This window comes from Pristiophorus japonicus, chromosome 3, assembly GCF_044704955.1.
Source record: "Pristiophorus japonicus isolate sPriJap1 chromosome 3, sPriJap1.hap1, whole genome shotgun sequence".
NCBI lineage: Eukaryota > Metazoa > Chordata > Chondrichthyes > Pristiophoridae > Pristiophorus > Pristiophorus japonicus.
This window is the reverse complement of record NC_091979.1, coordinates 236926565-236939746: the sequence shown is the minus strand read 5'-3', so window position 1 is coordinate 236939746 and position 13182 is coordinate 236926565. Positions and strand designations below refer to the sequence as shown.

The following is a 13182-nucleotide window of genomic DNA, read 5'->3' as shown; positions in this document are numbered from 1 at the left end:
ATCACATTAGTTGTCCACCAGTCCTCTGGCACTATTCCCTTTTCTAATGAATTTTTATATATCTGTAATTTATATGACTAGGTTATTATATTTAAACCACAACCTTCCGGCTCAGGGAGAGTGCTACCAATTGAGGTGAGCTGAAGCGTAATTTGAGAAGACTGATGTAATGTATGTACCTGTGGATTGTGAGTGGCTGAGCCAGTCACGTGATGTTCACAAGACTCAATAAAACCCCAGTCAGTTGGGGCTAGGTCATCCATGATGAAATCATCATCATAGGCAGTCCCTCGGATTCGAGGAAGACTTGCTTCCACTCTTAAAATGAGTCCTTAGGTGGTGGAACAGTCCACTATGGGAGCCACAGTCCCTGTCACAGGTGGGACAGATAGTCATTGAGGGTAAGGGTGGGTGGGACAGATTTGCCGCACGCTCTTTCCGCTGTCTGCACTTGATTTCTGCATGCTCTCGGCGATGAGACTCGAGGTGCTCAGCGCCCTCCCGGATGCACTTGCTCCACTTAGGGTGGTCTTTGGCCAGGGATTCCCAGGTGTCAGTGGGGATGTTGTACTTCATTAGGGAGGGTGTCCTTGTAACGTTTCCTCTGCTCACCTGGGGCTCATTTGCCGTGAAGGGATTCCGAGTAGAGCGCTTGCTTTGGGAGTCTCCACGATGAGGCATGCAATTGTGAGCCTGGTGGCTGAACTGGTAATATGTCGTGTGATTGTTAAACCTTTTGCTAATAAACCAAATAGTTCTGAATGGCAATGTGTTGCTATGGATTCTTAAACAAAGAACCCATGAAGCAAATACATTACAACTGGGTGAGGGGACAAGTCTTGTAGGGCAAGGTTTAACCAAAGTTGACCAAAGGTCGGTGGACCTCAGACATTCTGTGCACCAGTAACGTCGTCCATTTCTAAGCTGTGCTGTTCTTGTCTGTTGAACCCCACAAAATCAAACAGTGCCCTTCACCTTAAGAACTGAACAGAGCGGGTGCTGTGCCAATGTGTGCATGGGTAACCAAGGCTAGGTCTCTGATTCAATGCACACTAGGTTTGCCAAACCTCCAGGATTGTCCTGGAGTCGCCAGGAATGAAAGAAGCATCTTCAAAACACTCAATTAACTAAAAGACGTGTATTTATCTTTATTACACTTTTGTTTATTAGTTATAAAAATATTGGAGATGTGGAAGAAAGGCTGTTTGAATAATCAAGAATCATCCAATCGGGTAACAAAGAGTCTGTGTGCTTTCCGATTGGCTGGGGGAAGGCAATGTGTTTTTAAGGTGATTGGCAAAAGAAACAAAGGCGACACAACCAAAGAGTATTTGCACTAGGCGTCGCCAACTGGAGTTGGCCGTTGCAATGTAAGCGCCTGTGAGTATGCTCACAGGTTTATAGAGCTGTTGCAGTGTGAGTGGCCTAGCCAGTCACATGATGTAGGACTCAATAAAACCCCAGTCAGTTGGGTCTGGGTCATCCACGATCAGGTATGCAGTGGATGAACTGGTAATATTTTACACAGCGCGTTGTTACAATCTGTAATCTGAAAGGGAGGTGGAAGCAGACTAAATTGTGGCTTTCAAAAGGGAATTGGATAAGTACCTGAAGGAAAATAAATTGCAGGGCTACAGTGAAAGGGAGGGGGTATGGGACTAGCTGAAGTGCTCATGCAGAGAGCCGGCATGGGCTCGACGGGCTGAATGGCCTCTTGTACTGTGACCATTCCATAATTCTATGATGCATGTGGGGCGGGGCTGTGGAAGCTGGGAGGTCATGTGATGAAACCTCCAGGAATATAACCAGGTCGAGTTGGCGACTCCTAGTGCAAATACGATTTGCTCTTCACTTTTTGACAGAAGAGCAGGCAACAGAAGGCACAGCCACCAATGGTGGAGCGATTATAATCAGGGATACGCAAGAGGGCAGAATTAGAGGAGCGCAGATATCTCAGGGGGGTTGTGGAGCTGGAGGAGATTACAGAGATAGGGAGGGGCAAGGGCCATGGAGGGATTTGTAAACAAGGATGAGGATTTTGAAATTGAGGCGTTGCTTAACCGGGAGCCAATATAGGTCAGCGAGCACAGAGGGGTGATGGGTGAGCGGGATTTGCTGCGAGTTAGGACACGTGCAGCCGAGTTTTAGGTCACCTCTAGTTTACGTAGGGTAGAATGTGGGAGGCCAGCCAAGGGTGCGTTGGAATAGTCAAGTCTTGAGGTAGCAAAGGCACAGATGAGGGTTTCAGCAGCGGATGAGCTAAGGCAGGGGCGGAGACGGGCGATGTTACAAAGATGGGAATAAGTGGTCTTGGTTGTGCCCCAGGCAGAAACTTCCTGCTTTCCATCTAAAATACGTTATAATGGTCAGTAGCCTGAACTCCAGACCAGAAGCACATTTACATTTTAGCCACAATCCGAATGAAGCTCTTGTCCCGACTCTCGGTGCTCTCAGTTCCTACTCTGGCACTTGAAAGAAAGAAAAGACTTGCATTTCTTACACGCCCGCAGGATGGCCCATAGCGCTTTACTACCAACAAAGAACTTTTGAAGTCACTGTTGTAATACAGGAAACGTGGCATCTAATTTTGCACACAGCAAGATCCCACAGACAGCAACGTGATCATCTGTTTTAGGTGTTGGTTGAGGGATAAATATTGGGCCAGGGCACCAGGCCTCGAAATAGTGCCGTAGCATCTTCTGTATCCACCTAAGAGAGTAGACGGGGCCTCGGTTTAATGTCTCATCCGAAAGACGGCACCTCCGACAGTGCAGCACTCCCTCAGCACTGCCCCTCCAACAGTGCAGCACTCCCTCAGTACTGACCCTCCGACAATGCGGTGCTCCCTCAGTACCATCCCTCCGACAGTGCAGCACTCCATCAGTACTGCCCCTTCGACAGTGCAGCACTCCCTTAGCACTGCAGCTCCGACAGTGTGGCACTCCCTCAGTACTGCCCCTCCGACAGTGTGGCACTCCCTCAGTACTGCACTGGGAGTGTCAGCCGAGAATTTTGTGCTCAAGTCTCTGGAGTGGGACTTGAACCCCCGACCTTTCGTTCAAGAGGTGAGAGAGTGCCACGCACTGAGCCACAGGAAGTCTCGAACTCTGCTCTCCCCCTGCCGCCTCCCCGACTCCCAGCGAGGTGATTTTAACCCCACCCCTCCGACAGGCCACGTCGCTGAGCCACGGCGAGGACACCAGCCAGAAGGTAGCGGGGTCGATATTCATCATCATCATCATCATCATCATCATCATAGGCAGTCCCTTGGAATCGAGGAAGACTTGCTTCCACTCTAAAAGTGAGTTTTCAGATGACTGAACAGTCTAATACGGGAATTACAGTCTCTGTCGCAGGTGGGACAGACAGTGGTTGAAGGAAAGGGTGGGTGGGACTGGTTTGCTGCACGCTCTTTCCGCTGCCTGCGGTTGATTTCTGCATGCTCTCGGCAATGAGACTTGAGGCGCTCAGCGCCCTCCCGGATGCTCTTCCTCCACTTAGGGCGGTCTTTGGCCAGAGACTCCCAGGTATCAGTGGGGATGTTGCCTTTATCAAGGAGGCTTTGAGGGTGTCCTTGAAACGTTTCCTCTGCTCACCTGGGGCTCGTTTGCTGTGTAGGAGTTCCGAGTAGAGCGCTTGCTTTGGGAGGCTCGTGTCAGGCATGCGAAAAATGTGGCCCGCCCAACGGAGCTGGTTGAGTGTGGTCAGTGCTTCAATGCTGGGGATGTTGGCCTGGTCGAGAACACTGATGTTGGTGCATCTGTCCTCCCAGGGGATTTGCACGATCTTGCGGAGACATCATTGGTGGTATTTCTCCAGCGACTTGAGGTGTCTATTGTACATGGTCCATGTCTCTGAGCCATACAGGAGGGCAGGTATCACTGCTGCTCTGTAGACCATGAGCTTGGTGCCAGATTTGAGGGCCTGATCTTCGAAAACTCTTCCTCAGGCAGCCGAAGGCTGCGCTGGTGTACTGGAGGCGGTGGTGAACCTCGTCATCGATGTCTGCTGATAATAGGCTCCCGAGGTATGGAAAGTGGTCCACATTGTCCAGGGCCACTTGATGACTCATGGGGGCGGGGGGCCGGTGGGGGGGTGGTCGGGGGCCATTATAGCATTTTCACAACGGGTCGCCTCAATACCGTCACAACCCCACTGGAGTATTCTGGTCAGAGGTGATGTGATTGCATGAGAGAGAGTACAGAGGAGATTTACAAGGATGTTGCCAGGACTGGAGAATTTTGGCTATGAGGACAGATTGGATAGGCTGGGTTTGTTTTCTATGGAATGGAGGACGCTGGGCGGAGACCTCATTGAGGTGTATAAAATTATGAGGGGCCTGGATAGAGTGGATAGGAAGGACCTATTTCCCTTAGCAGAGGGGTCAACAACCCTGGGGCAGAGATTTAAAGTAATTGGTCAGAGGTTTAGAGGGAATTTGAGGGGAAATTTCTTCACCCAGCAGGTGGTGGGGGTCTGGAACTCACTGCCTGAAAGGGTGGTAGAGGCAAAAACCCTCACCACCTTTTAAAGTACTTGGATGTGCACTTCAAGTGCCGTAACCTACAGGGCTATGGATAAAGAGCTGGAAAGTGGGATTAGACCGGACAGCTCTTGGTCGGCCGGCATGGACACGATGGGCCGAATGGCCTCCTCCCGTGCTGAAAATTTCTAGGATTCTATGATTTCAAGGCCTGAGAGCCAACCCAAACGTGGCCTCAGAAGAAGCCCATTAGTGTTCCTCTGGGGCCAACCAGAGAACCTCAGGCCTCTCCCACCATGTAATCCCCCACGCCAGAGAGGAAGTTATCATCATTATAGGCGGTCCCTTGTATCGAGGATGACTTGCTTCAAAAGAGATGAGTTCACAGGTGTTTTGATGAGGACCTAATATTCCAGATCCCGAACTACATGCTGAAGGGTGGAAGATACCTGTGCGTGGATTTTTTTAACGTGTGGTGACCGTTGCACACCAGCCACCACACGGTCTTGGTCCAGTGGCAAGGATTAAACAAGACAACTGGAGATCAGCTCTGCTGCACGGACCTAGTGCGCACACATATCGCAGTGTGGGCTGGCCCGTGCTGTCCCTGGGCCCTCGCCTCTTCTGGGCCTGAACTCACGCCTCTCCTGGGCCCCGATCACGTCTCTCTATGAATTCTTGCCGCTCCCTCGGCCCGACCCAGCCCGGAAATCAGCGCGATCCCGGCCTGCAAGACCATCAGCAGACTGGGGGCCATTAGAGGGAGCAGCGCGTGCTGCTGCAGCAGGGCGACGGCTGCGAACAGGGCAACTGGTGATTTGACGTCACCCAAATCCACGTCGCTGATCGCAGCATGGGCAGGTACAGCAGGAGTGATGAGAGAGGAAGTGCACGCAAAAGAACGCGGAAGCAGAGAGAGTGGGGTGCACTGGGCTGCGTAGAGCTGCCACGGAGGAGGGGATTCCCCCATCATTAAAGGGGAGGGCCCAAGCTGCTAACTTCTGCGGGGACCTACCTGGACCGATGGTGCGGGCGTGCTGCACCACCAGCCCGACACACAAGCTGGAGCACCGGGCTGACAGATCACGGCATGGACTCCGCGTTCAAAACTCCGACGGGGCGACATTAATTTCCAAAATGGCCGACACCTCCCCTTTGAGCATCGCCCTGCGTGCCCCCCCCCCACCGCCGCCAACCTGCCCCTCCCCCCCCTCCCACATCCCCATTCACAGCCCCTGAAGCTGTCCCTGGTATCGTCTGCTTCAGGGGCCGCAGGCCAACATTTCTTCCGTGGTGATGATTACGCCATCACCGGAACAGTGGAGTGGGGGCGCTACCGGTTACCGCCGCCGCTAAACTCTCGCCGAATTTAGCAGAAGTCATTTGCGCCGCGTTACTGCATCTTCCCCACCCCCCCTCGGGGGCACTAACTGGAGGCCTGACAATCTCAATTCCTCCCCCTCTGACCCTATATCTTCTCCATCACCAAGACCACTAACTTCCACCTCCGTAACATCGCCCATCTCCGCCCCCTTGCCTTGGCTCATCTGCTGCCCAAAACCTCATCCATGCCTTTGTTACCTCCAGACTCGACTATTCCAAACCTCTCCCATCTAGCCTCCTAATCCCCATCATCCGTAAACTTCCGCTCACCCAAAACTCTGCTGCCCGTGTCCTATTCCCGTAAAGACCCGCTCACCCATCTCCATCTCCATCTGTCCTTGGTGACCTACATTGGTTCCATGAGCCCCCAAGCCCTCCAAATTAAATTCTCATCCGAATGTTCAAATCCATTCAAGGCCTCGCCCCCCCCCCACCGCAATCTCTATATCCTCCTTCAGCCCTACAACCCCATGGGAATTCTCCGCCCTCGAACTCTGGCCTCTTGTGCATCCTCCACTACCTTCACTTCCCCATAGGCGGCCGTGTCTTCAGCCGCCTGGGCCCTAAACTCCCTCCCGAAACCTCCCTGCCTCTCCACTTCTCTCATCCTTTTAAGACGCTCCTTAGAACCTACCTCTTTGACCCAGCTTTTGAACACCTGCCCTAATATCTCCTTATGTGGCCCGGTGACAAATTGATAATCGCTCCCCGTGAAGCGCCTTGTGACGTTTTACTACGTTAAAGGCGCTATATAAATGCAAGTTGTTGGTTTTATCCCTGTGATGTCCCATTCGTTCCCGAAGGTCAATGGGAATTTGTATATTATCTGAGGAGCATTCACTATGGATGTGATGAAGTGATACAGTGTTTCAGCTCTGTGTCAGAAGGTTGCGGGTTCAATCCCCAAGCGCAGGACTGGAGTGCATAATCAAGCCTAACACTGCAATGCAGTGTCGAGGGATTGCTGGCTTCACAGAGGTCGTGTCCTTCAAACTCAGAAGTTAAACTGAGGCCCCTGTCTGTCTGCCGGCCTCTGGAGATTAACCTACCTCAATAAAATGTTCACGTTTAATCGTCGGTTATTATTGTTCGCATGCCAGACACGAGACTCCCAAAGCAAGCGTTCCACTCGGAACTCCTTCACGGCAAACGAGCCAAAGGTGGGCAGCGGAAACATTACAAGGACACCCTCAAAGCCTCCCTGATAAAGTGCAACATCCCCACTGACACCTGGGAGTCCCTGGCCAAAGACCGCCCGAAGTGGAGGAAGTGCATCCGGGAGGGCGCTGAGCACTTCGACTCTCATCGCCGAGAGCATGCAGAAAACAAGCGCAGGCAGTGGAAGGAGCGTGCGGCAAACCTGTCCCACCCACCCTTTCTTTCAACGATTGTGTGTCCCACCTGTGACAGGGACTGTGGCTCTCGTATTGGACTGTTCAGCCACCTAAGGACTCATTTTAAGAGTGGAAGCAAGTCTTCCTTGATTCCGAGGGACTGCCTATGATGATGATGATTATAGTGTAACAGGTGTGAGCGAGCATTTTCCCCTGTGTACACCTCACCGATACACACACTGATATTCCTGAAGGCACGGGCTTGTGTTCAGAGAAAGAACTTGCGTTTCTACAGCACATTCCTGGACCTCAGGACGTCCCAATACAACCAACACATACTTTCCGAAGTGCAGTCAGTGTTGTAATGTGGGAAACGTGGCAGCCAATTTGTGCACAGCAAGCTCCCACAAACAGCAATGTGATAATGACCACATTCATCTGTTTTAGCGGTGTTGGTTGAGGGATAAATATTGGGATAACTCCCCCTGCTCTTCTTCGAAATAGTGGCCATGGGATCTTTTTCGTCCACATGAGAGAACAGAAGGGTCCTTGGTTTCACCTCAGCACTGCACTGGGAGTGTCAGCTAGATTTTTGTGCTCAAGTCCCTGGAGTGGAACTTGTACCCCAGAGGCGAGAGTGCTGCACACTGAGTCCTGGCTGCTGTACATTGGTGGTGGGGGCAGGGGTGGGTGGCAGGGGAGTTTAACGGATGCCAATCGCCCTTTGTTGCCTCGTCCCTTTTGACCGCTCTTTTTGTATGAGCGAATATCAGCTGGCTATTTGAACAGGGGGTGCTTCACAGCTCAGCCTGACCCTGTCCTCTCACACATGCATCTGCCTGCAGGAATCTCTGGATTGTGAGTGCTAGGAGCTGTGGCTGACTTACCACCCGCCGCTGCCCCCCCTCCGCCCCCCCCCCAACCACCACCTCCCTGCCCCCCCCACACACCCTTAGTGTCAGCTGTGGCTCAGTGGACAGCACCCTCACCTCTGAGTCAGGAGGTTGTGGGTTCACAGTCCCACTCCAGGGACAGAGTCAGTGTCAGAGGTGCTGCAGTGTCAGAGGTGCCGTCTTTCAGATGAGACTTTAAACCAAGGCCACGTCTGCTCTCTGAGGTGGATGTAAAAGATCCCACGGCCACTATTTCGACGAAGACCAGGGGAGTTATGTCCTGGGGCCAATATTATCTGGTCATTATCACGTTGCTGTGTGTGGGAGCTTGCTGTGTACAAATTGGCTGCTGCGTTTCCCACATTACAACAGTGACTACACTCCAAAAGTACTTCATCGGCTGTAAAGCGCTTTGAGACGTCCAGTGGTTGTGAAAGGCGCTATGGAAATGCAAGTATTTCTTTTACACACCTCTCACATCCTGGAAGTGTGCCACTGAGTGTTCGCATGCCCCCATCAACAACCCGGCAAGCAGCTGAGTCATGTAGACCCACTCCATCAAGCAAGAGCTTCACCCAGCCTGTACTGTACGCTGTATCAACCATGCGGTCTATCCATCATTTTAAGTACCTCTTTATAGCCCATCTGTGTAATAAAGTTATTGATAGTGCTTCTTAATAGACCTTATTGAAGGAGCAGTAATAGGCTGGCTTACGCAAGGAATGCTTACATTAATCTGGTTTTAATTTACATATGATTCTGCATTGGTTTGTGTATTTATATTTGAAACACGCCACACAGGACCCCTGCCTCGAACCCACAGGGCCCAATGATTAGCTTGTTATAGTTAAAGCGTCTTGATCACGGCCTTCCCCTCTGGCTGAGTTGACTAAATTCATGGCCCCAGCTGTGGCTTGGTGAGTAACTCTTTTGCCTCGGAGTCAGCAGTTTGTGGGTTCGAGTCCCACTCCAGAGACTTGAGCACAAAAATCTAGGCTGACACTCCCAGTGCAGTGCTGAGGGAGTGCTGCACTGTCGGAAGTGCCGTCTTTCGGATGAGACGTTAAACCACGACCCCTCCATCTGCCCCCTCGGGTGGACGTAAAAGATCCCACGGCACTAGTTCGAAAAGGAGCAGTGAGTTCTCTCTGGTGTTCAGGTTTATCCCTCAACCAACATCACTAGAAACAGATGATCTGGTCATTTATTTCATTAATGTTTGTGGGAGCTTGCTGTGCGCAAATTGGCTGCTGCGTTTGCTACATTACAACTGCACTTCAAAAGTACTTAAGTGGCTGTTGTAATGTGTGCACCTGTGAGTATGCTCACAGGTTTAGTGGCTTAGCCAGCTTGTCAGCCGTGGCTCAGTGGGCAGCGGTTGTGGGTTCAAGTTCCACTCCAGGGACTTGAGCACAAGAATCTAGGCTGACACTCCCAGTGCAGTGCTGAGGGTGCTGTCTTTCAGATGAGATATTAAACCGAGGCTCTGTCTGCTTTCTCAGGGGGATATAAAAAGATCCCACGGCACTATTTTGGGGGCGTCAGGACCGCCGTCCAGGGGCTGCCTGTCTTTCACAAGGAACTCATCAGGGTCTGGAACAAAGTCTCCACCAAGTGCAGCTCTCCACCGGCTGGAGTGGCGGCTGTCCTGCAGGAGCCGCTGCTCAGGAATCCGTACCTCCACGACCGCGGTTTTAGGTGGCAGGCGGACGAGAGGGCTGTGGCTGGCGAGGTGACCAGGGTCAGGGACCTGCTCGATGGTGGAGGAGCGGGCTGGATGGCGCCAGACGTGCTGGCATGGCGCCTAAACTGGGCCGACGTCCGCCACGCGGCCGATGCCATCGAGTCGCTAAAAACAGCTCTGGGCCCTGACTCCGTTAGGTGTGTCGAGGAGGCTCAAGCACGTGGGGAGATCCCGTCCGAACTGACCCCCGTCCAGACGGAATTCCTCATCGGCGCCGAACCCCGAAACCTCCCTCGGGAGCCGGCGCCTCACAACTTGAGCCGCCTCGGGGAAATACCCTCCGTGCCTTTCAGTTCTGCGCGGAGGGGTTTACTGTACGGGCTGCTCCTGCTCACTCTCAACCTTGCCATCCTCGTCTGATGTCCGGACACGCCATGGCGCACCATCTTGCCGTCCGGAGGAGGTGGGGGTCCCCAATGGACTGCACTCTACACGGGAGTCCTCCCACTATTTATCGGGGACTTGGCCTGGAGGGTGGTGCACAGAGCAGTCCCGTGCAACAGATTTTTAAGCCGGTTCACAGGATCCTGGGCACGGCCAAGGGGGCCATCAGCCGGTCCAGGCAGCGGGTGGTCGAGGGGGTCGTTCAGCCCGACTGCCTGCCTCTCTTCCGTGCCTACATCCGGGATGGGGTGTCCCTAGAGATGGAGCACGCGGTGTCCACCGGTACGCTCGCGGCCTTCTGCGAGAGGTGGGCGCCGGAGGGACTGGAGTGCATCATCACCCCCGGCAACCAAATTTTGATTTGACTTGATATGTTTTAAAGTTTAATTTGTTTTAATTGCCGAGTTTTAGTGTTCCCCTCCCCTTTTATAGGGGGCACTTGTAAATTATATGATTTTAATGCCCCCCAAAAAATCGCAAAAAAACCCCCACAAAAAAACAAAAAAAAAGAAAGAGGGCAGTTAAAAGTGTCTGGAGTGTTCCCCAGATTGGGGGGCACTCGATTTAATGGTTATTTTGTCTCCCCACAAAAGAGTAGTGGCTTAGCCAGTCACGTGATGTTCACAAGACTTAATAAAACCCCAGCCAGTTGGGTTCAGGGTGTCCATGATAAGGCAGGTGGTTGTGAGCCTGGTGGATGAACCGGTAATGTGTAGTGTGATTGTTAAACCTTTGTTAATAAACCAACTAATTCTTAATAGCAATGTGTTGCTATGAATTCTTAAGCAAAGAACCCATGAAGCAAATACATTACAACTGTAAAGCGCATTGGGACATCTTGAGATCATGAAAGACACTATAGAAATGCAAGTCATTCCTTTCTACATGGCCAGAATATGATACCTTTATAAAATGTCGCAATTTTTGAAATTTGAGATTCCATTTGTACGCACTCATCAGTCCTACAGGAAAACCTGTCTAATCATTGATAATGCCGAGGATATTGTTTGCTGCTAGGGGCTGCAGCATTGCTATTCATGGGTCACTTATTTAAATAATTTATTCAGATATGCAAAAATCTGATTGATGTCCTGCTCGACTCGGTCCTTGACGTGTTTTGTCTTTTGAGGTTTACCTTAATTCAGTCAGCAGTACTCTCGGCTCGCTGCAGGATTTGGGCATGGAGTAAAGGCCCACAATCCAGTGTAGTAACAAGGTATCGCTGCACCGTCATCATCTGCCTGCTCCGTGGTTCCGCTAACTGTTAAATGTCCAACGGCATTATTCTAAGACGGGCAAGGGATTTCTCCCAATGTGCGGGCCCGCATCCCACCCTCAGCGAATGCCACCAAATAAAAACACAGTAAGTACACAAGAAATAGGAGCAGGAGTAGGCCATGCGGCCTCTTGAGCCTGCTCTGCCATTCAATAAGAACTTGGCTGATCTGATCATGGACTCAGCTCCACTTCCCTGCCCACTCCCCATAACCTTTTATTCCCTTATCGCTCAAAAATCTGTCTATCTCCGCCTTAAATATATTCAATGACCCAGCCTCCACAGCTCTCTGGGGCAGAGAATTACACAGATTTACAACCCTCTGAGAGAAGAAATTCCTCCTCATCTCAGTTTTAAATGGGCGGCCCCTTATCCTAAGACTATGTCCCCTCGTTTTAGTTTCCCCTATGAGTGGAAATAACCTCTCTGCATCCAACTTGTCGAGCCCCCTCATTATCTTATATGTTTCGATAAGATCACCTCGCATTCTTCTGAACTCAAATGAATATAGGCCCAACCTACTCAACCTATCCTCATAAGTCAATCCCCTCATCTCCAGAATCAATCTAGTGAACCTTCTCTGAACAGTCTCTAATGCAAGTATATCCTTCCTTAAATACGGAGACCAAAACTGCACGCAGTACTCTAGGTGTGGCCTCACCAATACCCTGTACAGTTGCAGCAGGACTTCTCTGCTTTTATAATCCGTCCCCTTTGCAATAAAGGCCAACATTCCATTTGCCTTCCTGATTACTTGCTATACCTGCATACTTACTTTTTGTGTTTCATGTACAAGCACCCCTAGGTCCCTCTGTACTGAATTTTTCTCCATTTAAATTATAATTTGCTTTTCTATTTTTTTTGCCAAAGTGGATAACCTCACATTTTCCCACATTTTACTCCATCTGACAATTTTTTGCCCACTCACTTAGCCTGTCTATATCCCTTTGCAGATGTTTCTGTGTTCTCCTCACAATTTGCTTTCCCACCCATCTTTGTATCATCAGCAAACTTGGCTACATTACACTCGGTCCCTTCATCCAAGTCATCAATATAGATTGTAAATAGTTGAGGCCTAACACCGATTCCTGCAGCACCCCACTAGTTACTGTTTGCCAACCGGAAAATACCCCATTTATCCTGACTCTGTTTTATGTTAGTTAGCCAATCCTCGATCCATGTTACCCCCAACCCCGTGAACTTTTATCTTGTGCAGTAACCTTTTATGTGGCACTTTATCGAATGCCTTCTGGAAATCCAAATACACCACATCCACTGGTCCCCCCTTATCCACCCTGCTCGTTACATCCTCAAGGAACTCCAGCAAATTTGTCAAACATGATTTCCCTTTCATAAAACCATGCTGACTCTGCTTGATTGAATCAGGCTTTTCCAAATGTCCTGCTACTGCTTCCTTAATAATGGACTCCAGCATTTTCCCAACCACAGATGTTAGGCTAACCAGTTTATAATTTCCTGTTTTCTGTCTGCATCCTTTTTTAAATAGGTGCATTACATTTGCGGTTTTCTAATCCGCTGGGACCTCCCCAGAATCCAGGGAATTTGGTAGATTACAACCAAGGCATCCTCTGCAGCCACTTCTTTTAAGACGCTAGGTGCAAGCCATCAGGTCCAGGGGACTTGTCCGCCTTTAGTTCCATTATATTACCGAGTACTACTTCTTT

The 13182-nt window shown here is 50.7% G+C and overlaps 1 protein-coding gene across 1 annotated transcript in view; it reads left to right on the top strand.

Annotated features, from left to right (window-relative positions):
- LOC139255478 (zinc finger matrin-type protein 4) overlaps nt 1–13182 on the top strand; it is a 735084-nt gene that overhangs the window by 101477 nt on the left and 620425 nt on the right. The window lies entirely within an intron of this gene.